Genomic DNA, 20467 nt, shown 5'->3' with positions numbered 1-20467 from the left:
ATATAAATTTCGTCCATACAACGTTAATCTTAGCATATTTTGTTTTGCTCGCCAAATATTCATTACAACTCCGTTTAAAGTGAATCAAATTGCTATGGATTCATTAAGAAGTTAATTTTTCAAAAACAATTCAAAAAGGTCAGCCCATGTATTAATATTCATAGTTTTACCCTCTTTTTGTGCCGGTGGACATATTTGGAAGAATCTCGGCACCCACCCAATATATGATTTTTGATAAAATACTTCCACTTTGTCTAAAATCATGAAAAAATACTGGAAGTCTTATTTACATATATTAACATATTTCCAAAGTCTTAGCCTCGAACTCAAAGTCTAAGATAGGTTTTTAATTCCTAACCCAAAACAGCCCGCTTTTTACCGAATGGAGATTAAACGATACATGTTAAGTTTCAAGGTGTTCTTCATATGTACAAGTTATAAGTTCTTATATTAACTTAATATAACATCATAATACATATAAATAAGTGTTATTAGAGTTAAGTTAGAAAGATTAGATTAGTTCTTCAAACAAGTTTAGAATCAACTAAACTATGTTCTAGTTTATAAACTCTTTTATAGATAGCTATAAATATATGAATTGAACAAGAGTTGAAGTAGAGTTTTTACCTCAAGTTTAGAATGTAAAGTTGCTGAAAATAATTAGTAGAACAAAACTTGAGAGAGTTTTTGTAAGTGTGTGTGAAAATTGGAAGTAAAATTTGGAAAATGAATGTGTAAAAATGAGTTAGAAATGGTGCTTATTTATAGGCTTGAAAATTTGGTTTTTAGTGAAAATATCTAAGATAAGTTAAAATGTATTATGTCATGGATGACATATTAAATTGATTAGGTCATGGATGACATATTACACAAATAATTACATATTTCTATTGGTATATACCAATAGTAAATACTTCTAGAAGCTGTGTATAATACGGGTAAAAATATCGTATGAATGCGAGTAGAATTCTTTGAGAAAATTGAACGGAAATACGATTATAGCTATCCTTTATATGTATTGGTATATTATAAAGTGTATTCAATACTTGTAAGGAAGTATTTACATTCGTAATACATTATATGTAAATACATTTTAACATAAGTTAATTACGTCGTTTAAATAGTAATATATATTGTTTAAAACTCTTTAAATTAGTAGTATGAAAATATATATAATACTTTGTTAATATACTTAATGAGATATTTAATTATCATATTTTCAAGGTAAATATATATAAATCCATATATATACACAATAATTAAACAATTAAATCAAGTTATGACGTTCGTGAATCGTCAGAATAAAAGGGTGACCAAAAGCTTGTGTAAAACTCTTTTCGGAGGTTCAAGATTTATTAAAATTCATTGCTTATCAAGTCGGAATTATATAAAGATTAAGTTTAAATTTGGTCAGAAATTTCCGGGTCATCACACGTTTTCCTTTTGAAACACAAATAATTAACGCACTGTTAAAACGTTAATACGTGCAAAGTTCATTTGTCACCACCATAATGGGTATTAAACCTTAAACTGACATAATTGACATGATCATTTAAAGAAGTTCATAAATGTAACGACCCGCACTTTTTCGATCGTTCTATACTTATAAGATTAATATTTACATAAATTAAACCTTACCAACATGATAAGCAATCCAAATTGTCGAGATTTATATTTCCGAAAAGAGTTTACACAACGTTTGACCGTCTAGTTTGACCGATGATATCACGAACTATATAACATATGATAATTATACGTTTGTGTATATATATGTATATATACATATTTAACATGATCTAAGAATGTTTTAATATCTCATTTTGTATTAATAACAATAAGTTATAAGTATATTTTAAAACTACTAACTTAAGTTTTCAAAACGATAACTATACGTAATGTTTTTCGATGTAAATTCTTATAACCTATATTACTTATACATGCATCGTATAGATATGTATTTTATCACTTTTAAAGGGCTTACATACATAAAACAATATAAGTATATTTACAAAAGATAGCTATATTTGAATCCTCGTTCCGTTTCCTCAAAGATTTCTATACGTATACCTAGAGTATATGTACCCGTATCATACGCAGCTTCTAGATGTATTTACTATTGGTATATACCAATAAAAATCTGCTCCTTAGCAGCCTTAAATGATTAAGAAACATGTGGAACCAACCATTTGTCAAGTAGCATGAATTATTTAGCAAGAAAACAAAGTTAGGTATCTTTTTTTTCCTTTATAACCTAAAAACGTTTTTATGCATGCACACCATTTCTTCACCCCATTTTCTCATACTTACACTTCCATTTCTCTCTCAAAATACTCTTAACTTCATACTTGATCATCTCCAAGCATTTTCCACATCATTTAGCTTCAAAAACCTTACTTAATCACCATAAGAAAACCATACAAAAACACTTCAAGAAATCCTTCCAAGAACACAAACTTACTTCCAATCTTTCATCCAATTCCATCACCCTTTTGGTTCTAGCTTTTTACTCCTCTTTTACAGTAACCTTGTCCAAGGAACTTGAGGTAGAATCTATGTTCATAACCTTATTCGATTCATATATATATAGCTATCTTATTTTGTGGTATAAAATTTTAACAACAAGAACATAGTTTGAATGTTTTCAAACTTGTTTGCAAACTAAATAGATCCTTCTAACTTAACTTTTAAAATACTTCAAGACCTGTAATATATCATAAATATATGCTAATTTAACAAGGTATAACTTGGTTTTTCAAAGAACACCTTAAAAACTGAATTTACGACGTCGGAGTGCAACCGGGGGCTGTTTTGGGTTGGATAATTAAAAACCATCTTAAACTTTGAATTGGAGGTTTATTTTCTGGAAAAATGATTTTTACTATGAATATGATAACACATAAAAATTTCATGATTTAACTCAAAGTATAAGTATTTTTAGAAAAATAATCATTTAAGGTTGTTTACATGATGGAAAATGATTAACTTCATAAGTTTCACTAAAGTTTGACCTATGACCTATGATTTCGAATACAAACTAAGGTATTTACAGTTCATAGTCTTAAAGAGGGACTCGATCCAAGGAAGTGACAAGTTGAATCAACGAAAACGGAGTTGTAACGAAGAAACTATGACCAAAACGAGATCGGATATCTAAGACTTGTTTAACTTCGGGATTAATTGGGAAAAATTAAATAAAATCACATATTTCTAAGATAATATGATATTTTATATATATGTACTTATAATTCAATTTTATATGGTTCAGGATCACCTGCAAACAACACGAGAAGATTAATCATAAGATCCCATGTTTGTACGCAACACGTCATTTGACAACACCGGTACTTTATGTACGCAACACGTTATTTGACAACACCGGTACCGTGGGTCAAGATTAATCTCGACCAATACATATACGATGGGGTTTTATTTATTTCGTTAGGGGGTTTTATTTATTTCATTGCGGGTATATTAAACATCTAAAAATGAACCATTAAAATTGAATTACTAACAACGAACTGCTAACTACGGACTAAGGAATTATTCAAAGTATTAAAAGTATAACAAGTGTATATATGTGACGTTTGTTTAAAAAGAAAAGGTATTGATATATTATATATGGATAGGTTCGTGATATCAACCGGAGACCAAGTCAAATTATATATATCTTCAAGACAACAGTGAGTATATAGTCCCACTTTTAAACTCTAAATATTTCGGGATGAGAATACATGTATTTTATGTTTTACGATATGGACACAAGTAACTGAAAAATATATTCTACGTTGAGTTGTACCACTGGCATACTTCCCTGTAGCTTGGTAACTGTTATTTACAGTGGTATTGTAAACGCGAATCCTGTTGATAGATCTATCGGGCCTGACAACCCCAACCGGACTGGACGACCAGTATTCAACGGTTGCACAGTACTTCGTTTCGTGACTACACTTGGTACGGTGTAGTAAGATTTCATAATAAAGAGAATATGCGACGTGATTAAATGTTAAGTATGGTTACCAAGTGCTCAACCACTTAGAATATTTTTATTAAAATGTTTATATATGAAATCTTGTGGTCTATATTTATATCGCTGCCGGCATTAAACCTATATCTCACCAACTTTATGTTGACGTTTTAAACATGTCTATTCTCAGGTGATAATTAGAAGCTTCCGCTGCATCATGTTGAATCTAAGCAGGATCTTGCGTACGCATATTTGTGTCAAAAATAAGACTGCATATCCAAGAACTTGTGTTGTAAAATATGCTAGAAATCGGGTTGTTATTATCATTTGTAAAGTTTGTAAGTCGAAGATTATCGCTAAACGATAATCATCTTTATTTTGTCCAAAGCTTGTATCAAAAATAAGGATCATGGTTTGTAATGTATAATATATGCAGTTTTTCTTTTAAAAAATGTCGCATATAGAGGTCAATACCTCGCAATGAAATCATACGTTATCTAACACGTTCTTATGGTTAAGGACGGGTTATGACATGTGGTATCAGAGCGGTGGTCTTAGTGAACCAGGTTTGCATTAGTGTGTCTAACTGATAAGTCGTTAGGATACATTAGTAAGTCTGGACTTTGACCGGGTCTGATTTAAAAACCATTGCTTATCATTGTTGGTTAAAATTTATATGTAAATATTATGTAGTACTAATGGGTTAGTTGTTGTGTGATAGATGTCGGGCTCAAAACTTGTCATCACGTTCAGCGACTCCGAACCAGAATCTTCAGATGGTGTTCCAGTCATTAACCTATCCGATGACGAAAATAATATCTTTGGGGAAGACTCACAAATTCCGGATGAACCGACTATAGAGAACCCGGAAAGTGAACCCGAGGAGGAAAGTGAACCCGAGGAGGAAAGTGAACCCGAGGAGGAAAGTGAACCCGAGGAAGAAATACAGGAAATTACAAAAGACGAGTTCGAACTAGGAAAGAAACGAAAGGCTAATGAATTAGAAAATTCAAATCCCGAGTTTAGTAAGGATGATGTGGCACCAACTCCACTAGACACTACCACCCCTATTCCCGCTATTCCTATTCGTTCTATCCCGGCATCCAGTTCTTTAGTCTCACAGCCAAAATATAGGCAGACAGCCAGGATAAGCGTTAAGCGATTCTTTGAACCTAAATGTCCTAGAAAATAGACCAAACGATGCGCTGCCGTATTAAACCATGGGATCATATAATGTTTTGTATAATATTATTAGTGTGGTTTGTTTAATGTTCGATGTAAGATAAGCATATGTAAAATAGTGAAGTGTGAAATGCAATAATTTTACATGGTTAAGTATTATTTAGATGGTAGTAATTGATTCTGTACTAAGCTATTAAGTATGGACATTAACGGGTAGGTACTACCCTAGATATAATTATAAAACGCTAATAAGAAGAAAAGGCTTTTATGATAATACCTGGTTCATATTATTAATAAGCTATAATGTACTGTAAATATACACTACATCTATAATATTCCATGTGAATAATTATTTTCTTTTCATTCTTATAGAAGAATATGGCGCGATTGAACCGAATGACGGAACAAGAAATCCAGGAACTCATCAATCAACGAGTGAACGACAGAATGTTATGGGTCGAGGCTGCAAGAGGTGCTGCAGTTAACCCAAATCCTCGTGTGGGGTGCACTTACAAAACATTTCAAGCTTGCAAGCCCTCATCATTCAGTGGAACAGAAGGACCGATCGGTTTAACCCGGTGGATAGAAAAGATGGAGACTGTGTTTAAAATCAGTGGTTGTGTTGAAAAGGACATGACCAAGTATGCATCGTGCACTTTACAAGATAGTGCACTCACGTGGTGGAAAAATTATGTGAAGGCTGTAGGAGGAGATGTAGCTTATGATACTCCGTGGGAAGAATTCAAAACAATGTTAATCAACGAATATTGTCCAAGGAACGAGGTTAGGAAGTTGGAAGATGAGTTACGAAGTCTGAAGGTTATTGGTACTGAAATCACCAACTACAATCAGCGATTCATGGAATTAGTTTTGCTATGTCCTGAATTGGTTCCAACCGAAGAACGGAAGATTGAAATGTACAAAGATGGTTTGCCCAAAAAGGTCAAAGCAAATGTTACAGCATCGAAACCTAAGACAATTCATGAAGCTATAACCATGGCAAACGAGCTAATGGATCAGGTCATCATGGATAAGAAAGTATCCAATACTGATGTGAAGGTATCAGGTAACAAAAGAAAGTGGAATGGAAATTATGATCGAGGTAACCAACAACAATCTTTTAAGAAACAAGAAATCACGCAAGGTGCGGGTAGTGGTTTAAGCTTTGGTTATAAAGGACAAAATCCTTTATGCAACCGATGCCACAAACATCACTCTGGTTACTGTAATGTGGTATGCAACAAATGTAATCAAAAGGGTCATCTTGCTGAAGATTGTAGGGCTCTCATTACAAATACAAATGGTACCAAGACTCCTGCCACCAATGCAAATAGAACTGCTTTGGCTACCATTACTTGTTTTGGGTGTGGAAAACAAGGTCACTATAAGAGCCAGTGCCCGAATCCAGAGAAGAATATCGGACCTGCACGTGGGAGAGCATTTGTTATTAATGCTAGAGAGGCATGTGAAGACCCGGAGCTTGTTACGGGTACGTTTACCATTAATAACTTATCCGCATCTATTATATTTGATACTGGTGCTGATAGAAGTTACGTGTGTAGAGACTTTCACGCTAAATTGAATTGTTCATCATTACCTCTAGATGCTAAGTACATGATTGAGTTAGCTAATGGTAAACTAATTAAAGCCGATAAAATTTGCCGTGATTGTAAAATAAATTTAGCCGGAGAAACATTTAAGATTGATTTGATACCCGTAGAATTAGGAAGTTTTGATGTAATAATCGGCATGGACTGGATGTCCAAAATAGGAGCTGAAGTTGTGTGCGCCAAGAAGGCAATTCGCATTCCTCGTAAGGATAAAACGCCAGTAATGATTTATGGAGAGAAGGGTAAATCAAAGCTAAAACTCATTAGTTATTTGAAAGCTCAAAAGTGCTTGAAGAAAGGGTGCTATGCTATCTTAGCACATGTTAATAAAGTCGAAAAGAAAGAAAAAGAGAAGTGCATCAATGACGTGCCTGTGGCAAGAGATTTTCCTGAAGTATTTCCGGAAGAGTTGCCGGGATTACCTCCATTTAGATCTGTAGAATTTCAAATAGATCTTGTACCAGGAGCTGCACCGGTTGCCCGTGCTCCATATAGACTTGCACCGTCCGAGTTAAAAGAACTTCAGAGTCAGTTAAAAGAATTACTGGATCGTGGATTCATACGACCAAGTACTTCACCGTGGGGAGCTCCAATTTTATTCGTCAAGAAGAAAGACGGATCTTTCCGAATGTGTATAGATTATCGTGAATTAAATAAGTTAACTATCAAGAATCGGTATCCACTACCGAGAATTGACGACTTATTTGATCAACTCCAGGGATCATGTGTTTATTCGAAAATCGACCTAAGATCGGGCTATCATCAACTACGTGTCAAAGAAGAGGACATTCCGAAAACTGCTTTTCGGACACGCTACGGTCATTACGAATTTTTGGTCATGCCGTTTGGATTGACGAATGCGCCAGCTGTATTCATGGACCTCATGAATCGAGTTTGTAGTCCATATTTAGATAAGTTTGTTATCGTTTTCATTGATGATATTCTTATCTATTCCAAGAGTGAGCAAGAGCATGAGCAGCATTTAAGGTTGATATTAGAGTTGTTGAGAAAAGAACAGCTATATGCTAAATTTTCTAAATGTGCTTTCTGGTTGAAAGAAGTGCAATTTCTTGGCCACGTTGTTAGTAGCAAAGGAATTCAGGTTGATCCAGCAAAAATTGAAGCCATTGAAAAATGGGAGACTCCTAAGACACCAATGCAGATACGCCAATTTTTGGGTTTAGCCGGTTATTATAGAAGGTTTATTCAAGATTTTTCCCGAATAGCTAAGCCGTTGACAGCGTTAACACAAAAAGGGAAGAAATATGAATGGACTTCTGAGCAGGAGAGTGCATTTCAATTACTGAAAAAGAAGTTAACTACGGCGCCTATCTTATCGTTACCTGAAGGGAACGATGATTTTGAAATATATTGTGATGCTTCGCGACAAGGTTTTGGTTGTGTTCTTATGCAACGAAAGAAAGTTATTGCATACGCATCCCGACAATTAAAGATTCACGAGCGGAATTATACGACGCATGATCTAGAACTGGGAGCAGTCGTGTTTGCATTGAAGATATTGAGACACTACTTGTATGGGGTTAAATGCACTGTGTTTACTGATCATAAAAGCCTTCAACATATTTTTGATCAGAAACAGCTGAACATGAGGCAACGTAGGTGGGTCGAGTTAATAAACGACTATGACTGTGAAATTCGTTATCATCCCGGGAAAGCGAATGTGGTGGCTGACGCTTTAAGCAGAAAGGAACGAGAACCAATTCGAGTACGAGCAATGAACATAAAAATTCGCATGAATCTCAACTCACAAATTAAAGAGGCTCAACGAGAAGCACTTACTAAAGAAAATATAGGAAATGAAATAATGAAGAAGTATGAGAAGCAACTCGTTATACGGGAAGACGGAATTCGATATTTTGCAAACCGTATTTGGGTACCGAAGTTGGGTGGATTAAGGAAGTTGATATTGAATGAGGCACATAAGACAAGATACTCGATACATCCTGGAGTTGGAAAGATGTATCAAGATCTTAAGACGCATTATTGGTGGCCTAATTTAAAGACAGACGTTGCAACATATGTTGGGGAGTGTTTAACTTGTTCCAAAGTCAAAGCAGAACACCAAAAGCCGTCAGGATTACTTCAACAACCAGAAATCCCAGAATGGAAATGGGACGGTATTACCATGGATTTCATCATGAAGTTACCAAAGACTGCCTGGGGATACGACACTATTTGGGTAATTGTTGATCGTCTTACCAAATCTGCACATTTCTTGCCTATAAAGGAAACGGATAGAATGGAGAAATTATTACGATTATATATAAAGGAAATAGTTTCAAGGCATGGAATACCTATTTCCATTATATCTGATCGTGATAGTAGATTTACCTCAAAGTTCTGGCAATCACTACAGGAGGCACTAGGAACTCGTTTGGATATGAGTACCGCATATCATCCGCAAACCGACGGGCAGAGTGAAAGAACAATTCAGACTCTTGAAGACATGCTCAGGTCATGTGTGATCGATTTTGGAAACGGATGGGATAAATATCTACCGTTAGCAGAATTCTCGTATAATAATAGTTATCATGCGAGCATTGGAGCTGCGCCATTCGAAGCATTGTATGGAAGGAAGTGTAGATCTCCTATCTGTTGGAATGAAGTAGGAGATCGACAATTAACTGGTCCCGAGATCATACACGAAACGACTGAGAAGATAGTACAAATCAAGGAGAGATTGAAAACAGCCCGTAGCCGCCAAAAGAGCTACGCTGATGTCCGAAGGAAACCATTAGAGTTTCAGATCGGGGACATGGTTATGTTAAAGGTGTCACCGTGGAAAGGTGTAATACGCTTCGGAAAAAGGGGTAAACTGAACCCAAGATATGTAGGCCCGTTCAAGATTATTGAACGCATTGGACCGGTAGCTTATCGACTCGAGTTACCGCAACAACTCGCCGGAGTACATAATACCTTTCACGTCTCGAACCTTAAGAAGTGTCTTGCAAAGGAAGATCTCACCATTCCTCTTGAAGAAATCCATGTCGATGAGAAACTACAATTCATCGAAGAACCAATCGAAATCATGGACCGTGAAGTTAAACAGCTCAAGCAGAGCAACATACCGATCGTTAAGGTTCGTTGGAATGCTCGAAGAGGTCCTGAGTTTACTTGGGAACGAGAGGATCAGATGAAACAAAAGTATCCACACTTGTTTCTCGATGACGCAAAATAGGTACAATTTTAAAATTTCGGGACGAAATTTATTTAACGGGGAGGTAATGTAACGACCCGCACTTTTTCGATCGTTCTATACTTATAAGATTAATATTTACATAAATTAAACCTTACCAACATGATAAGCAATCCAAATTGTCGAGATTTATATTTCCGAAAAGAGTTTACACAACGTTTGACCGTCTAGTTTGACCGATGATATCACGAACTATATAACATATGATAATTATACGTTTGTGTATATATATGTATATATACATATTTAACATGATCTAAGAATGTTTTAATATCTCATTTTGTATTAATAACAATAAGTTATAAGTATATTTTAAAACTACTAACTTAAGTTTTCAAAACGATAACTATACGTAATGTTTTTCGATGTAAATTCTTATAACCTATATTACTTATACATGCATCGTATAGATATGTATTTTATCACTTTTAAAGGGCTTACATACATAAAACAATATAAGTATATTTACAAAAGATAGCTATATTTGAATCCTCGTTCCGTTTCCTCAAAGATTTCTATACGTATACCTAGAGTATATGTACCCGTATCATACGCAGCTTCTAGATGTATTTACTATTGGTATATACCAATAAAAATCTGCTCCTTAGCAGCCTTAAATGATTAAGAAACATGTGGAACCAACCATTTGTCAAGTAGCATGAATTATTTAGCAAGAAAACAAAGTTAGGTATCTTTTTTTTCCTTTATAACCTAAAAACGTTTTTATGCATGCACACCATTTCTTCACCCCATTTTCTCATACTTACACTTCCATTTCTCTCTCAAAATACTCTTAACTTCATACTTGATCATCTCCAAGCATTTTCCACATCATTTAGCTTCAAAAACCTTACTTAATCACCATAAGAAAACCATACAAAAACACTTCAAGAAATCCTTCCAAGAACACAAACTTACTTCCAATCTTTCATCCAATTCCATCACCCTTTTGGTTCTAGCTTTTTACTCCTCTTTTACAGCAACCTTGTCCAAGGAACTTGAGGTAGAATCTATGTTCATAACCTTATTCGATTCATATATATATAGCTATCTTATTTTGTGGTATAAAATTTTAACAACAAGAACATAGTTTGAATGTTTTCAAACTTGTTTGCAAACTAAATAGATCCTTCTAACTTAACTTTTAAAATACTTCAAGACCTGTAATATATCATAAATATATGCTAATTTAACAAGGTATAACTTGGTTTTTCAAAGAACACCTTAAAAACTGAATTTACGACGTCGGAGTGCAACCGGGGGCTGTTTTGGGTTGGATAATTAAAAACCATCTTAAACTTTGAATTGGAGGTTTATTTTCTGGAAAAATGATTTTTACTATGAATGTGATAACACATAAAAATTTCATGATTTAACTCAAAGTATAAGTATTTTTAGAAAAATAATCATTTAAGGTTGTTTACATGATGGAAAATGATTAACTTCATAAGTTTCACTAAAGTTTGACCTATGACCTATGATTTCGAATACAAACTAAGGTATTTACAGTTCATAGTCTTAAAGAGGGACTCGATCCAAGGAAGTGACAAGTTGAATCAACGAAAACGGAGTTGTAACGAAGAAACTATGACCAAAACGAGATCGGATATCTAAGACTTGTTTAACTTCGGGATTAATTGGGAAAAATTAAATAAAATCACATATTTCTAAGATAATATGATATTTTATATATATGTACTTATAATTCAATTTTATATGGTTCAGGATCACCTGCAAACAACACGAGAAGATTAATCATAAGATCCCATGTTTGTACGCAACACGTCATTTGACAACACCGGTACTTTATGTACGCAACACGTTATTTGACAACACCGGTACCGTGGGTCAAGATTAATCTCGACCAATACATATACGATGGGGTTTTATTTATTTCGTTAGGGGGTTTTATTTATTTCATTGCGGGTATATTAAACATCTAAAAATGAACCATTAAAATTGAATTACTAACAACGAACTGCTAACTACGGACTAAGGAATTATTCAAAGTATTAAAAGTATAACAAGTGTATATATGTGACGTTTGTTTAAAAAGAAAAGGTATTGATATATTATATATGGATAGGTTCGTGATATCAACCGGAGACCAAGTCAAATTATATATATCTTCAAGACAACAGTGAGTATATAGTCCCACTTTTAAACTCTAAATATTTCGGGATGAGAATACATGTATTTTATGTTTTACGATATGGACACAAGTAACTGAAAAATATATTCTACGTTGAGTTGTACCACTGGCATACTTCCCTGTAGCTTGGTAACTGTTATTTACAGTGGTATTGTAAACGCGAATCCTGTTGATAGATCTATCGGGCCTGACAACCCCAACCGGACTGGACGACCAGTATTCAACGGTTGCACAGTACTTCGTTTCGTGACTACACTTGGTACGGTGTAGTAAGATTTCATAATAAAGGGAATATGCGACGTGATTAAATGTTAAGTATGGTTACCAAGTGCTCAACCACTTAGAATATTTTTATTAAAATGTTTATATATGAAATCTTGTGGTCTATATTTATATCGCTGCCGGCATTAAACCTATATCTCACCAACTTTATGTTGACGTTTTAAACATGTCTATTCTCAGGTGATAATTAGAAGCTTCCGCTGCATCATGTTGAATCTAAGCAGGATCTTGCGTACGCATATTTGTGTCAAAAATAAGACTGCATATCCAAGAACTTGTGTTGTAAAATATGCTAGAAATCGGGTTGTTATTATCATTTGTAAAGTTTGTAAGTCGAAGATTATCGCTAAACGATAATCATCTTTATTTTGTCCAAAGCTTGTATCAAAAATAAGGATCATGGTTTGTAATGTATAATATATGCAGTTTTTCTTTTAAAAAATGTCGCATATAGAGGTCAATACCTCGCAATGAAATCATACGTTATCTAACACGTTCTTATGGTTAAGGACGGGTTATGACAATAAAACACAAGAGAGACAATTTTCTTGTCATCAAATACCCATTAATGAAAGACAAATTCAAAGAAAACTGATTCAACGAATCCAAAGTCAAAATTGGTACACCATCGTCGGATCCAAAGGTCAAAAGATGTGACCTTTCACCAATCGTGTTTCAACTATAGTGAATTAATTCATAAATTATTAACCCACACTAAAATCAGACGGTTACTTCAACATGCCAACTTATAAGTAAACACGAATACCAAGTTGGACCACATGTTAATCATATCAGTATATATATCATGAATTAAATCATTTACAAAGAAAGTTCTGCCCCATGCAATTGTATTGACGGTTATATGTATGAAATATCATCATCATTGCATGCCATGAAATTGTTTTATTATCTTCATGGTATACCATATATGTCATACATGTCCATAACCATTCAGTGAGTGAATAATATTCCATATAATTCAAATACATGTTGAATTAATAATTATGATGTTAACACGTATGCACCAAAATTCAGTGATCCTTAACTCCATTAATTCAACAAATTAAATTATTCACCATATTACCAATAATTATCACATAAGCCATACGTGTTTATGTCATAAATCATTAAAATATATGAATAGAAAATGTGTACTTGACATGAAGATTGAAACAATGCGTTGATCCACTAATTACATCTTCAATCCATCAACTTAATGATTAAAATCCCTTATGCATATCCAATATGAATCCCATAAAACCATAAAAATTCTGCCATGAACACAAATTCATTCCTTCAAACTTTACACCAATCTAAAAGTTTTTTCCTTCACCGATTCACCCCGGTCTTGATTCCTACAATACTCTATTAAATTGTTGGAAAAATACGGATTAATGGGTAAAGAATCAATAACTGGATTGATACTAGAATCGTGTGAACACTTTCTTAATAGAGTATTTTGACCCACTTGGTGACGGGTACACGAAATTACTATTAGGATAAGACTAGTATGAACAATCGTCTTGACCAAAAGATAATTGTTCCTTGCAATTCTAGAAAGTATAATCTGTAAGTTTTGTGTTGAAAGTATGTTAGACATGTTCAAAATCTGGAACATTGTGTAAGGTGTCTAACTATTCATATGGAAATGAATCCATATATTTATAATGGGTCAAAAGGTGTCTTCGAAGAGTCACACCTTTTCATATGAACTCACATAATGCTTGGAATGTCACACCCATGTATTTGTGCTTAAACAAGTCCAAATACATGAAAAAACCGTTCATAAATGTCCTGGAACAACCCCATAACGTTTGGGGTTCAAATGTGCCTTTTGGGTTGAAAATACACCTTTTCAGCGATTTCAGTGTTAAGCTGCGCCGCGGGTCCAGGAGCCGCGTCGCGGGCTAACAAAGCACAACACTTCCAAAAATGCCAAAACTCTCGAACTCAAAATCACCCTTTAAGCCGCGCCGCGGGCCCATGAGCCGCACCGCGACTTAAAGCTATTGCACACCAAAATCAAGTTTAAGCTTATTTTCAATTGTGTTTAGCCTTTCAAGTCGCGTTTCACATTCTTTCAAGTCGCGTTTCGCATTCCTTAAGTTCTAAATGTTATTTCCAAGTTTACTAACATATCCTCAAACCATTTTACACTTTACGAACGTGTACTCCACACTCCCCAAATCCGTGTAGCGTTTCAATGGTTCGAGCACTTTCAACTTAGCAATCCAATCAACCAAAATGACGTTGGATCATGTTAAAATCACCAACATGTATCGCTTGCCAAACCTTCTTTCCTTGAGGCGTCATATGTTGTAAACCGACCCCACGAAGAACCTCATTTAAGAATGGAGCAGTGAAGTTACCTAGGCTCACCTAGTTGAGGACTCGATTCCAAATATCATAAGCGTGCTTACCAAAAACAAGCAAATGTTCCACCATCTCCAAGTCGTCATCACAAAGAGGGCAACAATCATTATGCACGGGATCTTAGCTTACCCGATTATCCAACCATTCGTGATAACAAAATATTGAAACATTGGAACAAATCGTGCAACGCACGACCTTCGCCCACTAGTTCTTCCTATAATAAGTTTGTACAATTGTGTCATAACATTTTTTAAATTTGCATAATCTGTTTATTGTGCAAGAAAAATGATAGTTTACTTTTCTTTTCTTTTATGAAAAGCAAAACAAAGACTATATTAATAATAGAATATTTACAATATATCATAAGTCAAAACTAGGCTCGAGCTCGGCTCATTTGAATTTCAAAGAGTTCAAGTTCGGCTCGGTTCGAGCCTAATATTTTAAACTCGAGCTCGACTCGTTTGAAATTTTTACAAGCTCGGGCTCGGCTCGAGCTCGACTCGTGAATTACATAATTTTATTTTTAATTATATTATTTAAATTTATTATGTCTTATATAGATGATTTTATAAATTCACATATAATAAGATTTACTATTATTCTTTTACCTATTGTTGATATAATAGTAACTATTATACATTAATATCAATTACTACAGAAATATAATATTTTGTGTATATAAATGAAAAACTCGTTTAGGCTAGCGAGCTTGGTCGAACTCGAGATATCAAGCTCGAGCTCGGGCTCCTTTACTATACAAGCTTCAAATTAAGTTCAAGCTCGGGATCGAGTTTATTTAGGCTCAGGTCGAATCGAGATTTTTAATGAGTCGAGCTCAAGTAGCTCGGCACATATACAGCCCTCGCCAAAACACATACCATACAGCTCATAAACACAACCTATACAAAAGATAATTTACAAAATAAAGGAAACCACACAGCTAGCTACATCGCAACAAAACTATCCAAAAGCCCTCTCAAACTGTCAACTCGGCCAACACCCATTCTGTTAACTATGATCCACCCATAACTACCCGTATTAATAAGCTATCGCTGCCAATCTAGAGCCATCTTTTTTTCCCGAATAGGGATCCACTTGAAGCTTTTAATTTGGATTTCAGTCACTATTGCCACACAAAATCCCAACTTTTTTTGTTACAAGATTATTCCACAAGGTTTCTTGGTCATCTTGGATTGCGTACATGATTATCTCGTCCAAATGTGTTGCCATTGTCCTCGTATTGAAGGCCCTGCTTGAATCTAACCTCCATTTCCAACTGTCATCTTCTTTGTTGGTAAAAGTTGTGCCTTTAATGGTTTCCATGAGACTTTCAAGCTCGTTTAGAGTCCTACTAATGGCTCACTAAGCCATTTCCAATTCCATTCTCATCTCGGTCCGCTCAGGCCCGTTGGGTTAAAAGAATGTTTTTGGAAGGAATTGAATGTGTCAAAGTAATTAGAATTGATAAATTACATGGAATGTGAAAAAATATGTTTTTTATTGACATGTGATGAAATTGAATTCCATTTTATAAAATAACTAAAAAGTTATACAAAAAATTCAACGTTTCCATTTTTCGTTTTAATTTTCAGACTCACATCTAGGCTTTTTGTTTCAAGTTTTATTTTTTAGGTTCACGCTTCAGTTTTCAGATTTGCGAATCGTAAACGCAAAATGAAAACACGAACTAAAAACGCGAACCGAAAACGTGAAACGTTAGCGCGAAATGTAATCGTAAAATTCCATCACTTAAATGTAACGTGAAACGTAAAATTCATTTTTGAATGTTGAAGATAGGAATAAAATTAAATTCATCACATTTTTTAAGGAATGACAATTACTTTGAATTGTGGAATGTTAAGATTTCAACGGAATCTAATTTTTCAAATTTTGTCAATCTTATACACCGTGTAATGAAATTCAATTCCAATTATGTTGGAATCCCATGAGATTCTGTCAACCAAACGGATCCTCAATTTTACTCTTTCATTACTTTTACTTTTTTACAATTTTATGAATTACTTAGGTAACTGATTAAGGAAATATATAATTACGGAAAATGCTAATGACAACTCTTAGGTTTGTCTTAAATTTTTTTAATATAATAATAGTAGAATATTTGTAAATTAGAAAGTAGTTTTTTCCAGGGTTAAAGCCATAAATAGGCTATATGATTTCATTTTTGTTTCAATGTAGGTTATATACTCAGAAAAATACCAATGTAGGCTATATACTCTTAAAATCATCATCTTCATCGTATCAAAATCATCATCTAATCGGAGCTTCAAATTACTTCAAAATGATTCCAATAGCCTCGACTAACAGTTTTTGTGAAGTATTAAGATTCAAAATCCACAATGATTTCACAATTCGATGAAGAACATGAGGGTTTTCATGAAGAACGCCAGAGTTGTGTTTTGTAGACAGAGTACACTTTTTGTAAGTATATAGCCTACATTGGTATTTTTTGGAGTATATAGCCTACATTGGAACAAAAATAAAAGTATATAGCCTATTTATGGATGAACAAGTTGCAGGTTTTTTTTCCATGTCATATTTAAAAGAGAAAAAAAAATCCACGTAATCATTTTAACCGGTTTAGCCGGTAGCAAGTCATTTTCGTTGACATGAGTACACTTATTGAAAGTATATAGCCTACATTGGTATTTTTCTGAGTATATAGTCTACATTGGAACAAAAATGAAAGTATATAATCTATTTATGATTTTAACCCTTTTTTCCATGGAAGTACGTGATTAGTTAGTATATACAATCAAAACATACATGTACAAATTTTTTAATGATAACCCTTAGGGTTGTTAGCATTTTCCATTAAGTATATACTCCGTAATATTTTTGAAAGTGAACACATGTTTTGAAACAATTTTTTAAAACGAATGTGAATGAAGTAATAAATTTTATGTTTCATAAGGAACTTTGTTTTTTATCTTTAAAAAAATAACGAATACTCATATACAAACTATTACGTTTTCAAAAAGAAATGTCCTCAATCAAGGAATACAAAATAAAGATAATATTACACGGTTGGACCCTATTGTTTGGGGCAAATTACACGGATGGGCCTTCGTTTTTTTATTTTTACCTAGATGCCTCCAATGTTTGGATTTATTAAGTGTGTGGTACATGTACTCGATGGACGTTTATTTCTTTCCGTTAACACCCCATGTGCAACGCACATGAGGGTATCTTAGTCCATCCATTATCCCCCCCTTCAGCCACTTCATCATTTTCATTCACATTCTAATTAAAATTCTCAAAAACCTAATTTTTTCACTTCAATTTTATCAAATTTTAATCTAAACATAAATATACATGTCTTATCCATGATCAAAATCAAAATTAAATTCACACACAAATACCTAATCCCTCACTTTATACCCTTTATAAACATGAAATTATTTAAACTTGAAAGCAGATACATTGGATTTGAACATCCCCTCAATTTCAGTATTCATTAATTGATTCCTACAACAACCATTCCCTAATTGCAAAACTACCTGGAGCCCCTTGATTTAATTAGGAAAAATTGTTTGAAAATACATTGAGCTTCCACCAAGTTCCTATTGTATGCATCCAATTTCCAATTCTCCTATTGTATGCATTCAACTATTTTAATTGTGGTTGGTCCCTAGATTTAAAGTTTGTTAAATTTTTCCGTTAAATCTTATATAATCCTACCAATCCATTCATCATTTTCAAAATACTTATCATACCATGAAATCAAAGAACACAAAATTAAAATAATGCACCTTCACTGATATCTCTAAAAACCATTTAACATCAAAATTAAAAAAACAATATTAAAACCCTAAAATTAATAAACATATATCCACACAATTATACCTTTAATCAAAATCCCTAACTTTCATCACCAAATTAGTTTGTTGACGAAGATTTGAAAAATCCAAAACATCACCTCCATTTCATCTCAAAATCGTCATTCCCATTTAACTTTAAATTTGTTACCATGGTGGTTCTCTAATTTCCATAAATCATGTAGAACCCAAAAATCAAAACTAAAATCTATCAAAATCTAAATTGAAGGCTGAAAGCTTTTAATGGCGGTGCTCGTAGGGATTCAACAGCCGAGTTCGGTGTCATCGAAGATAATAATGATACTAATAATCGTTATCATGATAATTGTAATGAAATTAGAGTTTCGAAAGTTGGAGATTCAACAATTATACCTTCAAATGTTGAATATACAGGACGAAGTAGATGATATCGATGGTGAGGATTTAAGGACGATGAAGGAACATATTGAGATGGAATTATAGAATAAAAAATAGTCAAACATGAGGTTTTCAAATTCGACCTTCAATTTCAGTTTTCAAATTCGACCTTCAATTTCGGTTTTCAATTTCAACCTTCAATTTTGATTTTCAATTTCGAGTTCATCTGCTAAGATTTGTTATTTAAATTAGGTTTTAGGTATTATATTTTTTGGTTAGTAATGATTATTTGGTTGTTGATTTAATGATCGTTGATTTAATCAGATGATGTGAGAAAAGTAATGAAGAAGGATCATTGATGTAATTTTTTCTAGAAAAAACAAATGATGTGTAATTTTGGATTTGAGGTGACCTAGAAGATACCTGTTATAACATGTTAAATACATACAATGGAACAATTTAAATAATTGAATGCATACAATAGGAGATATGATAGTTGGATGTATACAATAAGAATTTGGTGAAAGTTCAATGCATTTTCAAATGATTTTCCCATTTAAATATTCGCTTTCGAATAGTTTGTTGGTTGGGAAGGAAACTACACCATAAAATGGGTATCTTTCTTTGATGACTACAGATGTAAAAATGAAAACGATAGTAGATCTAAAATGAAATCGAGGTTAAAGAGATCTTCTCGTAGATGTAAAACTGAAAATCTAAAACCGCATCGGAATCAGGGTAATTTGGAGATCTTAAAATGACATCACCAGCTTCTGTTTGATCCAGCGCTACTCGATTTTAATGATTACACATCTTTAATTTAGAGATCTAAATGTTAGACATTAATTTCAAATTTCCTAAATTGTGGAAGGTTCTAAACTATGCACTTGGAGATTTAGGTGAACTTGGAGAGTGATATTGCTCAAATATACATAGTTATCTTCGCAATATCTCCCTACTTTCGTGGAATTTCGATACGATTTGTGATTGTTTGTGAGTGGTTTGTGGTATTTGGTCGTTTCGGGGCAAAAGTGGTCCAAAAGATCATATTTGTGCATGAGATTCAATACTTTGACATAAGGAATGAATCAAGTGAAGTTTTGGGGTGAAAAAATCAAATTCCATTCAAGAACAACGTTCCTATTTTCCTATGTGAAGAAAATAATGATTTGGTGAATAGAACAATGTAGGAACTAGAGGGGGGTGAATAGTTTCAAAAATCGATTTGTTAAAACTTTTTCGGTTTAGGATATCCTACGGTCGACCGTAGATGCGACCGTGGATGTTGTGTTCAACAATGATGTTATTTTCAAGTCCAAGGAACTAGTTTTAACAAAATAGTATGCTTGTGTTTGTTAGACTATATATGAAATAAAGTAAAATGCACAAACACAAGGATTTATAGTGGTTCGGGTGGATGTTAACTAATCCACCTTAATCCACTCCCTAATTCTACGAATTGAGAGTTTTCTTCACTATGATACCCTAAATCCG

Source organism: Rutidosis leptorrhynchoides, chromosome 10 (assembly GCF_046630445.1).
Source record: "Rutidosis leptorrhynchoides isolate AG116_Rl617_1_P2 chromosome 10, CSIRO_AGI_Rlap_v1, whole genome shotgun sequence".
NCBI classification, from domain to species: Eukaryota; Viridiplantae; Streptophyta; class Magnoliopsida; order Asterales; family Asteraceae; genus Rutidosis; species Rutidosis leptorrhynchoides.
This window is presented reverse-complemented; position numbering follows the sequence as displayed.